The following is a 13,011-nucleotide window of genomic DNA, read 5'->3' as shown; positions in this document are numbered from 1 at the left end:
CCCAACCCCAACCCCAACCCCAACCCCAACCCCAACCCCAACCCAACCCCAACCCAACCCAACCCCAACCCCAACCCCTATTTTATTTTACAATATATTCCTGAATGCTCAACATAATTTGATAATTATTTAACACCGTAATTAATTAAAATAAATATAACTTACAAAAGGCCTTTACAAAAATAAACTATTGTATTTTTCTTGCAATCATGCATCAAAACTCTTCATTTTCCATCCTCCATAAAAAATATTTTTTTTACCATATAATATGTTGGTTTCAATGGGACACTCAACTCTCCATGATCTTTAAATATTTGAATGGCCTGAAAGATGAAATATGGCGTTATTATCTGACTTTTAGTAGAACTGACTTTTTGAATGTAGAAATCTCATGAAAAATAAAGTCCGAACCGAAATCCCCAAAATCACGTTTTAAAATTGATCATGATAATGAAGTCCATGTATATGACCTAGTTTTTATGTCAGATGGATCTACAATGCCTTGAGGGTGGGGGATAAAAGTGTTGAATCCTAATCGAATGATCAGAAGTAAAATAAGAATTGAATAACTCCAACTTTTCATTTTTCAGTGTTTCATGATCAATGGATGGAGTACATGGAGACTATATGGTTGCTATCCCAACATTCTCGTACATTTTTTCAAAATATTGAAGAAAAGTAGCATTTAATGCTAGCATGTTCTCTGCATTAAACTGATAGATTTAGGAAAATAGATAGAATTTTAGTGGTTTTTACGTTGATGGAATCGACTCCTGTCATTCCTCCTTAAAGATAAAGCTCTTTTGAATCTATTCACATATTTTTCCCATATAAATTTCGATCAAAACCACAAGAAATTATGAGAGAGAATAAGAGGCCTGGCAGGAAACGCTTAACTATGCAAAATCTCATCACTTTCATAGTTCTGTATGTCGGTAAGCTCTTTTTGGACTAGAATAAACGAATAACTGTTATATTCTTGGGAAATGTGATGTAATCATAATAATAAAAAATTCAAAACAACAAAGCAGGCCCAATGAAGCAACAAATGCACAATAAGAGTGAAATAAAACCTCAAAACAATGTAAATTTGGAATCCTCTGATGAGTCTTAATGTGATGATAGCTATGTGCCCAGGTTCATGAACTCACGAAGACGAAGGCTTCAAATTAAAATCTCTCAAGAAGATGGTGAGAACTCTCAAAATTTTAACAACTCACTTTGGAAACTTGAAGAAAATGTGGCATATATGAATTTCCTCAGCGAAAATGGTCACCTCTTTGAATCAAACTGGCACCAGAGAAAGTCCTAAAGATTAACGTACTCATGAGCAAACTGATCAAAACTCGCTCACCAGCTCAGTGCCGCAGCCACCATCAGAAAATGATGAAATACCATCACAGCATCCCTAAGATCATCGACCATATCCTTGAACTTCAGAAGGCTGCTCCTTTATTTTAATAATCCCCACTGGAGGAGCCAAAAGCCTAACAAACCCCTACAACAGATGTCATGCTTCAGGATCTATCTGAGAGATGGGGATGGGTGGACGAATACGAGGATTTATGGAACAAGATGATGGATTAAAGATGGCTTTAGGGGGCCGATGAGTTTTATGCAATAAAATGAATGATCTCTTTATATGATTATACTGTACATTCTTTTCTCTTTTCTTCATAGCCTTGGCTATTATCCTTCTGGGAAGACCTCTTTGATAGTCTTGGAATTATTAACTTCTTATAATAATCACCAAACATCACTGTGATATCCTATGCGCTGTTTGCTTACCCCTGGGTATTTTGAGTCATTTTGGTTGCATCATCTTTGAAATTTAATCAATTAGAACTTTCGATCTTAGCTTAATCAATGTTTTGAGTTCAATACTGCCGCGACTCTTGGAATTTTGCAAAAATAATGGAGGATTGAAACTATGGTCAGATTTTGAAGGAATTTACATTATAACATTCGTATAGTTTTTTCATTTTTTGTTTTGTTAGAGGGTTTGATATTTAAAATTTTCTCGTAAAGAAAACATGCCGTACTAAAAACATACAGAAAAGGATGATAGATCTATAATGAGCTCCTTCGACTCTTTCCAAAAAGCCCCAAAACAAAGTTCTTCAAGATCATTCTTACTTGTTTAATCATTAGAGTTTTTAACATTTAAAATTTAATTAAAGCAATTATATATAATCAATGCATAAGCCGTTTAATAGGATCATATTATTGGAAGAAAGAAGATGGCAAATACACATTTTCTGCTTTGGAAATTATCGATATGAGGAAAAAGATATTCAGCATTGATAAGTACCAGCATTGTGGAAGTTTTTGATATTAACAAAGATGCAAATCTGCCCCAAAATAGTCAGAATGGTTCAGAAAACATCTTTAATTTTTTTCTTAATACTTTCCCTCTTATGCCAAGTATTTCAACTCCACACACCTTTTTATATTGTTAAGCTTGATGCTTAGTCGTTTTTCGTCTATATTTTCATGCATATCTATCGTTAAACTTGGCAATCATCCCATAAGTTATCGATGATCAATTTTGCAGAGGACTGGCTGGAAAAGGTAAAGCAATATTTGCTACAGCGCGAGCATCTCTTTAAATTTTACTGATATATGACGGACTATTGATTGCTGATATGCTTGCTTATGTAGCCTCTTAGTTTTTCTCTAGAATATTGAAAATAATTAATTAAAAATTAACAAAAAAGAAAAATTGTATAGAAAAATCGTGAAATACTCCAAAAAACATCGAAAATAGCTAAAATAATCAGTTTGAATATATGTAAATGACTTGATCAATAAAAAAGCTATTCCTTATTAATTTATTTTTTAAGGATATTACCAGAAGACAGCAAAACTTTTTATTCCTGTAAGCCAACATTAGAATCACGTACTCAACAGTTAAAAACATAAGCAATTATGATGATGCGATCGTTGGAAATGATGCAGGTACTATCGAAAATCACCACACATATCAACAAAAATCTTCATTGCAATCCTAGCTATTGATAATGATCATTTTAAGTGCATCGCTTCTTTAAGTATGAATTAACACTATGATGCAACGAGTAAGCCAACTATATGATATCTTGATGCAAACTAGCTCAAAATATCGGCTTAACAGCATGGCAAAAGGATTAATAGTTCTTCTTGATATCTTATCCATAGAATTATGAAGCAATATACGCTTGAGCCTATCTTTTTATTGATAGAAACAGCCCTTGCTTCCTAGAACGTACAAGGTGATATCAAAGCCTTCTACCATTCTTTTCGTCTTCTAAAAACATGGAAAAGGTAGAATGGCAATATGACCAAAACCAAAGCTAAGAATTGATCTCATATCGATTGATTGTAAAGCTGTAAAAAACAAAGAAGCCGTGATGCATGTTTAAGTTTAATATTATTTCAATGCTAATATATGGACTGAATAAAGTTAAAAGTAGTATAAGTTCAAGACTTATCTATAATATTTTCCATACAAAATTTCTGTAGATTTTGTTATTTTTCCCTTCTAATAAGCATCCATCAAGGAGTATTGCGTCACGATTTCTCCATCACCATTTTTCGATAAATTGCATCTCACATGAAATTAAATAGAATCCCTTTTTAAAACTTACGAAGAAATGATCATCTTTCATTTTCCATGCCAGCAGTTAGCTTCAAGACTCAAATCCCTAAAATGACAATATTTTTGCAAGATAAGCAATGTAAGCTATGAAAATCATTAAGATGCAAAGGTTTAATAAGCTTAGCAAGGCCTGCATGTGCAAAATTATTGGACAATATCAACATTCCATTTAATTTTCCCTAGAAGTAGCGTATAGAATGGTAAATTCCATATTAATATGACGGGACTATAATATTTAATTCCAACAACAAACCTAAGCCCAATTCATGAAAACCAATAATTAAAGAAAATGAAGGAAAAGTAAGGAGAAGATCAACTTCTGAATCCTCTGAAGAGTCTTCCTGCGATGACAGCTATGTTCCCAGTTCATGAATTCAAGAAGAAAACGATTTCAGGTCAAAACAACCGAAGATGAAGAGCAGAAAGAACATTCCTTCAACAATTCATTATGGACCCTACAAGAAAATGTGGCATATATGGATTTCCTCAGTGAGAATGGTCATCTTTTTGATTCTAATTGGCATCAAAGAAAATCTCTGAAGATCAACGTACTCATGAGCAAATTTGTCAAGACTCGCTCACCCGCCCAGTGCCGAAGCATCATCAAAAAATGATGAAATACATCACAGCATTCCCAACATCATTGACCATATCCTCGAACTCCAAAAAGCTGCACCCGTTCCGAATAGGCGCCCAAGGAAGAAATGAAAAACTTATAAACACCGACAGCTGATGTTACCCTTCAGGATCTTTCGGAAAAATGGGGATGGGTCGATGAGTATGAGGATCTTTGGAACAAAATGATGGATTAGCGGTGGTTATAAGGGACTGACGATTACTACTCAGGAAAATGAGAATGATTTATAAACGTTATTTTTTTCTTATTTATGCCTTTTCTCTCTTCCCTTATCGTTTGAGTATTGCAGAACCGCCATTTTTGATCTTTGAACTCTTTAATAATTTGAGTTTAATAACATAACTCTCGCCTCACTGTGATATCCTGTGATCAAACTCACAGCCGCATGGAATTTTAGAAGGCTAAACCTTTACACTCCGTGATATATGATCAATTTGTCATTTCAATGTTGAATTTGAGAAATTTTAAGTTCAATGCATCATCGTCGATAAAGTAAATGTTAGAATTGGCAAAAAGCTGGAAAAGAGTTGAATCCTAGCTTCTCTCTTGGTAATAAGCAAAAAATGTTTTGTTTTTGCCGACTTTTTCCAAAATTAAAAATCAATTGTTTTTGCACAAACAAAAAAAATCAAATTGTTAATAATATGACAACAAATCTCCCGTCGAATGCTTCAGATAGCATACAATCTTTAGAAACCCTGTCTATTTCCTTAAACATCACTTTTACTGAGTCATTTCAATAAAAAAATAAACAATTATATAGTAGTCTGCGAGGTTTTTACATTTTGAAGCCTTGAAGTTAATAATCAGTTTCGATGGAATATTTAAATCAGAAAAATAACTAATTTTGCTACCGTTTTGCTAAGCTTTAATCAAGCATGCACTTTGTCATCGTCTACATCCTTTGTGATATGTAGATTACCTGTAATAAACTCTTTCCAATGTAAAGTTGCGAAATAATCAAAAAAGCCTGATTTTTTAGCAATAAAGATATAATAAAGATTAAATGAAACCATAGTGGAACTTTGACTGTAGAGTGCAAACATGACTTTAACGTAAAGAAAGAGAAAAAGTTGATCATAGGCAAAGAAGATAAGACGCGAAGCTAAAATAAGGTTAAAAAGGTTCTTGAACAACATAAATCTTATTCTTATTTTTATCTTTTACATTATTTTGCTCTTCTATTTCTTGAATTTATTATTCACCAATATTATATTTCTTTTATCGATGGATTAAAACTAAAAATAGGTTCCACCTTAGGGCAAGAATAAGAACAGGTAGGCCCTGATCTAACTAAACTTTCAAAAGATCAGCTCATCGAGATGGTGCAATCCTATAGAAATAATGCAAGCGCCTCAAGAATCGTCTGGCCGATCACGAGCCATATAAGCAAAAGATACTCCGAGGGTCAAATGAAGCGAAAATGGCAAAATTGTTTTAAAAATTTGAAGTGAGAAAATACGCATTGAAGGTTTGCTACCTTGGAAACAACTATGACGGCATGGCCTGCCAATCAGAATCAGATAATAGTGTTGAATAATACATATTCAAAGTCATGCACACGCTCAGTCTCATCCGAAGGCTTTTCCCGCGATGAATCATTCACCAGAGCCGGAAGGACGATAAGGGAGTATCAGCGATGGGCAATGTGATTGCTCTTAATTTGCGTACAGATATATAAAAATCTGAAGCAAACAAGTAAGGTAAAGTCTCGAAGATGAATTATTCCAACATGATGAACTCACTGCTTCCCGAAGATATCAGGATTATCGGTTTTTAGCAAGTCTCTCCCGACTTCAACGCAAGATATTGGTGCACGACCAGAAGATAAATACTTCTTCGCAAAAAATAACCTCAATATATAACTCATGAAGAAGCAATCAAAGATTTCGAAGGAACTCACAATTTCATCAACTTTTGCAAAATCAACGTGACGAATACAGTCAATTTCGAAAGGACCATCTTCTCAGCAGATATCATCAAAGTGACCGTAATGAATAGCTGGAAGAAGGAGACGATAGGAACTCTATTTACTATTTCTACTATATAGGTAACTCCTTCCTTTGGCATCAGATCAGGTTCATGAGTTCTGTCCTTTTCATGATCGGCCTTGGCCAAGAACAACCGACAATCATCAAAGATCTTATGGACATTAACGCCATCCAAGAAAACCTAACTATCCTATGGCTCCTTAGTATCCTCTTATCCTCGAAGATTGCGAATACCCTCAACTCAAATTCTAAAACACAGATCCCAACGTCATCTATCAATTCTACAACACGTACATCAAACTTTTACATAGATTTAACTAAATGGTCATGAAAAAGTCCATCGAAAAGGTTATGATCATCAATTGCATGGTCCTCGCACGCCAGCACTTGATATCCCAAACAAAAATGACTGAATAGGTATTTCGCAATAGTATGCTCGAAAAAGGAAAGATAAACCCTAAGGCAAGATCAATGCAGCTACACAAAAGCTCAGCAAGAGGCCTGGATGAGGCAATTAAGAGTCTAAAAGGAAAGAAGCTTGAACTCTACCTAAAAAAGGCTGAAAAGCAAGCAGCCTACGAATAGCGAGTAAAAAATAGGCTGGCTAGGTATAGCAAGAGGACTAAGAGTAAGTCTAATGATCGTGTAAGATATAAGTAGTTGATTTTCGGTCTAGATTAATTAAAATTATTTGATATGATGCGAAACACAAAATCTCCCATAAAGCAACTAGAGTATGCTTCCAAGCTCAAAATGATCGATAGCCATATATCAAAGGCATAGATAGGCTCGAATCTCGTGAACTCAGATTATGAAAATATGCTAAAGATGATGGCGTTGAAGTTGGCTCTTGAACCACCGCAGGAGATTCTGCCATTTGTTGCAAAGACCGTCATTTTTGATAACTTCTAATCCAGAAACTTCATCATTCGGCAGCAAACAGCTCCAAAGAGCAAGAATTTCATACTGAATGTAAGCACTTATGTTCACATCAAACTTGAAGTCAAAGTTAATGATCGAGGACCAAAGCTCTATAACTTCCAAGGCAACAAAGCCATCCAAATATTTTAGACATCTTTCGATGAGATTAACATAACAGCTACTGTCCAAAAACCTGGCATTTTTTCATCAGTTAAGTTTTATTTAGATTTGATGCAAGTCGAATATAAAAGTCCCAAAAAAATAACTTGCAATTTAAGGCCAAATATTGATAAATAACTATAGGAATACCTTGCTAACAATCGAGGAAAATCAGCCGAAATCCTTAAGAATAGATCCCTGATGCGAAGCAAATAAAATTTGATGAGAAAAACAGCAATCGAGTTCAAGACCGTAAAAAGCATCTAACTTGTTCGCTCTAAAAGCTAATACCAAACATTCGAAAGAAAGAAATCCTTGTATATCAAACATGTGAGGAAGATGAGTCCCACTAAAGATAGAATTTTGAAGGAAAATGAAGAAAAATATCGATCGACGAAAAAATAGCAGATGGCAAATTTGGCACTCATCATATATACTGCAAAATTAGGAATCATTCTTCACAAAGCTAGAGTAAAGCAGAGTGCTTTGAAACTCAGACAAATGAAGATAAGCATGCTTTGCGTGGATTTCGTCAAAATCATAAAAATAAGTTCAGGCTAAAGATGACATAAAAAGCAAGACTAAGGATGTCCATTCACCATACTTTTCAATTCTTACCGACAGTCATACGGAATACAGCTGTCCAAAACGCCAAAAATGCATTACTTGAGTTTTTGACTCCTTACATGAACTATAGAACCATCCAATAACTTGGAAGCAACAGCGAGGAATATATGACTCAGTAATTAAAATCCAAAAATATGCCAAATAAAAAGCAAGAATTTTGCGTTAGAGGATACGGGCATTTATTTAAATATTGATGAGTTAAGAAAAAATTACATGTTCGTAAGGAAACATTGCAAAGATTATCGAAAAATATATATAAACCTTCAAAGATAAATGGAAACGGTGCTCAAATATATACCAGCATCGATAATAATTAATAGAGTTGTTGAGAAAAGGCTGTAGCTTATGATTTTGACTGTTAAAATGACCGATGATTTGATCTTTATATTTGGATTAGTTTCAAATCGAAGATATTTAAAATCATGATAAAAACCATTAGAAAAGCACTGTATTTCCGCATAGAGAATCATTAATCGGTTCTATTGGTCTATTTTAATTAGCATTTCTGGTAATTTAATATGCATTAAGTATGATCTTGAAAAATATGCAAAAAAGGCAAGTTTAAATGCATCAATTGCTGATTCTGCTATGGATTTTCAACACTAATCCAGCAGTGGATCCTCAATCCTTTTCTTTTTTCTTTATATTTATTGTTGAAGTGACCATAATTAATACTCATAAATTAGTCATGCTTTTATAATAATTAAAATGAAATCTACTAAACATAGCTCTAAGGCAGAGGACGACTAATACGATGAAAAGGTTGATCCCAAGGAAAAAACTATAAAAAGATCAAGCTGTAGGTAAAAAATCCCTCAATTCAGATCAAAAAATCAATGATCAACGATTTTTACAATGATGGGATTGGGATATCATTGTTGACCAAAAAATATCATCTCAGCTACTCCACCATCGCTCATATTTTGAAGGTCTATAAAGAAAAGAACCGAATATTTTAGCCAAAGGCAACCAGGAGGGAAAAGGATATCGAAGAAATTGTATAAAGATCTACGCAAATTAAATAAGCTGAAAACGACAACGAGGCACCCAATGTCAAGATATAACCTCCAGCCTATGTCTTCTATCCATTTTTCCCCTAATGGGGCTATTTTTCTACATGATTTGAATTCTTTCGCGTTATTGTTAGCATTTTTTACATTAAAAATCGAAACTTTGCTTCGAAAAACATCAAAACTGACCCTTTTTGTTGATGATCAAGTGCATAATCAGCAAAAATGCCTAAAAAATGTGTTTCTGTATATTTTTCAATAATTTTTGAGGTTTTCATATTTAAATGTGAAAAAATGTCATGAAAGTTATATATTGGATGAGTTAGTGTATTGCATTTCTCACTTTAAGGTATTTACTGGCGATTGATGCGTTCAAAAGTAATCAGAAACGAATATTTTGGAAGAATTCAAAGCTACCGTTTTTCTTATTTTCCAGTTTGATATTAAAATGCATTGACTTTAAGAATTTAAGCGAAAATTATAATCATATATGGCAAAATTTGATCAATAATTTATGTTCCAATACTTGAATTTTGATATGAACGCCTGAACAGAAATATTTGCCAATGATTTTTCATATGTATAGGATGAACAATATTTCAATAAGGAACGTCCAAAATACCCCTTTGGCAAGAGCTTTTATGATTAAGAACACATTTAATACTTTTCTCCAATGGAAAAAATGCCACATTTCTTATTTTTATTGCATCCTATTGATGATTGCCAATCACGCCAATCCTTCTATACTTTAATACAAAAAAAAACTTGAAAAACATATGGTTATATAATTGTTTCATAAAGAATTTTTATGTAATTAAGCGATTTTTTAATTTTATAAGGCAAACAATAATTAAACATAAAAATCAATCAAAAACAAAAACTATCAATCTTTTCAGAGAGGAACAAAATCACAAGACATAGCAGCAAATTCCGTGATATCTACTGCAACAAAATCATATTTTTTTCCACTTTTATCTGAGATGCATATGGAGGATGATGGCCCTCAACCCACTACGCAATAATCGATAGATAATAAATGAAAACGAATAAGGAAATATATGATCATGGTTTTGCTTAATTTTCCTATTTGTTATAGTTGAAAAGAAAGTTCAGGATCTCTCTCTTCCTCCAGAAATGTTCGCGAAGCGTTTCTTTGAAAATTTTGACGAGGTCATCAAGGAGAGATACGAGTAATTCCTTATAAAGTATAAGACAAGCTTTCTTACCAGTATTCTGACCTAGCTTAGCTTCAGGAGAGCACTTTTTTATTTTAAATAAACCCGATGAAACTCAGACCTTTCACAAAAGTCAATAAGTCTTTTTAAATATTTCCGATTGGTGTATTTCTTGTTTGCCTTCTTGATTGCCGCCATCACTTTGTAAAACCAGCGTATTTTTTCATCATCCTGTTGAAGAAGTTTGAGAGGCAGGGGTAGGAGCGTTAGCTATTGATAAAGGAAATGGCCTGATTGATGATATTTGACTCTGTTTTTTTTCTTGTAGAGAGTTCCTTTCTTTTTGATGGGTATGCTGACCTAAAATTATTAATCAATGTGGTTTTATTCAAGGAAATTTAATTCCTCTCAGTTTTCCTATTTTTCCGATTCTCCGATTCTGAAGATGGATTAATGTCGTTCCTAGCCTCTTCATCTTTCCTTTCCTCTATAGCATTGCTCCTTTATATCTGAGGCCTTGAAATTTCTTGGGAATTTTCCTCTTGGGGCCTCGGGTATAGAACATAATAGTAATTATTTTGGAGGGCCTGCATGGCAAGGAGGTAGGGGTTGACGGGATAGGGCTAGTAGTAGAGGGGTGGCAGGAAGCAGAGGTGTTACATTCTTAATTTTCCAAAGTTAACTTTATATTACATATAATCAGTAATTGAATTTGGGGGATAGGAAGGAACTATATAAAATCCTTTGAGAATTTTCTCAGGAAAATGTACCAAAATTGCTTCTGTCCCAAAAATATCACATTATCTGCTATGATATATTTTTCAAAGGAGTTTTAGATTATTAATGGTTTAAGACGCCTCAATTATTCCTCATCTTATAAAGCTTGCGTTGGACGTGGTAAATGGTGTTTTATGAAACGTGATGTATGTTTTAATTGAAAAAGATTATTCTTCAATGTTTTTATCCGAATAGCTTTTCTTTAATAATTCCTCAGCGTAAGAGGCCGCAAAAACAAAGATGGTTTCGATCGTGAACGGTATAAAAAAGTGCAAAAATGCGATTGTAACTTTTCAAAACTGCCTAAATTGGCTTCTAACGTCAAAAACAAAAAGTTTAACTGAAAACAGGCTGGCAGGCATCTATTTGAATGGTATTATAAGTCCAGCATCTTCAGTGCTTCTGTACAGCCCTTCTTGGGCACTTCATGGCTACTGAAGTTGGAAAGATCATGAAAATAACAGTTCTTTGATATAATTAATAAAGATAAAATATAAGCTTGACTTTTTGGTATATTGAATGCAAACACTATTAGTAAATTTTTGAAAAATCATTTTTTTGGGTATTTTTCACTAATAAAGCAGAAAGATCTTTACATTCTATTTAATTGATAACTTGATTGTTTCTTTAGGATTGTCGTAGAGAATATTCTAACCAAAATTAATGAGACTGCCAAATGCTTATTTTTTAGATTTAGAAGACTTCTCTTGGGTTTGGTATTATTTTATTTTGGGAAAACTCTGAATAAAATTTTCTTTTTGAAATGTAAAAAAGATAGTGAACTATGTGGATCTTATAACTATTTTTGAGCCTTTTTGAAGAGAGGAATTACATCAGGGAATGCTTAAGTAGCCAAAATGCATCAATCAATGATTTAATACATAGATATACGATTTGGGCGTTTTTCAACTTAGTGGAAGATAAGGTAGATAAAAATAGATAAAATATATAGATATTTGCCTTTTTTGGCCTTTTTGAGATGATCCTGATATGAAACTCTACTAATTTTATCCCCTAAAATTATTATCAGGCCTACTTGTTTTGAAAAATCATCAAATACATTCATATTTTTTTCTTTTAAAATAGAAAAGATAATCATTTAATTGCAATAAAAAATGATAAAACTTTCATCAAACATTAAAAAATAGCTAGAATTGTGCTTTACTTATGAGAAAACTTAGCCAATTTCCCACAATAAAATTTATATGGTGCAATAAATGATCAAAATGATTATTAAAAAAGAAAAAACATGCTTAATAGACACAAGGAACCTACTAGTTTCTTCTATTGAGGTTGAGTTCCCAAGAGGTTATCGTAACTGTTTCCAAAACCTTCATAAAAACTTATTGATGAGCATGTAAGTTATCTGATTTAATTTGAAATATCTTAGATGAAACCCCTTGTCCTTCTTCTCATCCTCTCAACCATCCAACTCATCACCTCCAACCGCATCAACCACCTCTCCACCTCAGACTAGTCCCACCTTATGTCCGCCAAAATGTAACACTTCCGATCATCATCAGGAGATTGGTGGGCCGGCTTCATCTTCGGTCCCATCCTCTTCTTCTGCTCCTTTGTTTGCATCTGGTACAATTAAAAACGAGCTGCCATCGATTCCAGAAGGCTACAACTCGGACGAGACATATGCGAGGATGTGGATGTGACCAGCGAGGCCTCAGCAAGAAGCAAAGAAAATAAATTGGTATACGCTAATGGACAATCAAGGACCAATGCAATCATCGGGATAAGTTGTCAGGAGTTAATGGGCCAAACCTGATCAAGATCACTCGAGTGGTTGAGGTGCTTGAGTGGCGAAGAAAAACAAGAAAATAAGGAGACCGCCAAGTCCATTATTACGATCTCGAATGGGTCTCATCAAACAGCCAAAATGAAGGATAAAGATTCAACAATCCCGCCAACTGGTTCATCAATGGCTAGACCATCTACAACCAACAGGTCTACCTGGGAGGCTATAACGTCAGCAAAGAAGTAGCAGACAAGTGCAGCAAAGTTGTCCCCTTTTCACCCACCATCGAACATGCCCAAAATATCTTGGAAATGCAAGAAGAAATGATCG

Source organism: Nymphaea colorata, unplaced genomic scaffold (assembly GCF_008831285.2).
Source record: "Nymphaea colorata isolate Beijing-Zhang1983 unplaced genomic scaffold, ASM883128v2 scaffold0557, whole genome shotgun sequence".
Lineage (NCBI taxonomy): Eukaryota > Viridiplantae > Streptophyta > Magnoliopsida > Nymphaeales > Nymphaeaceae > Nymphaea > Nymphaea colorata.
Note: the sequence above shows the minus strand (reverse complement) of the source record.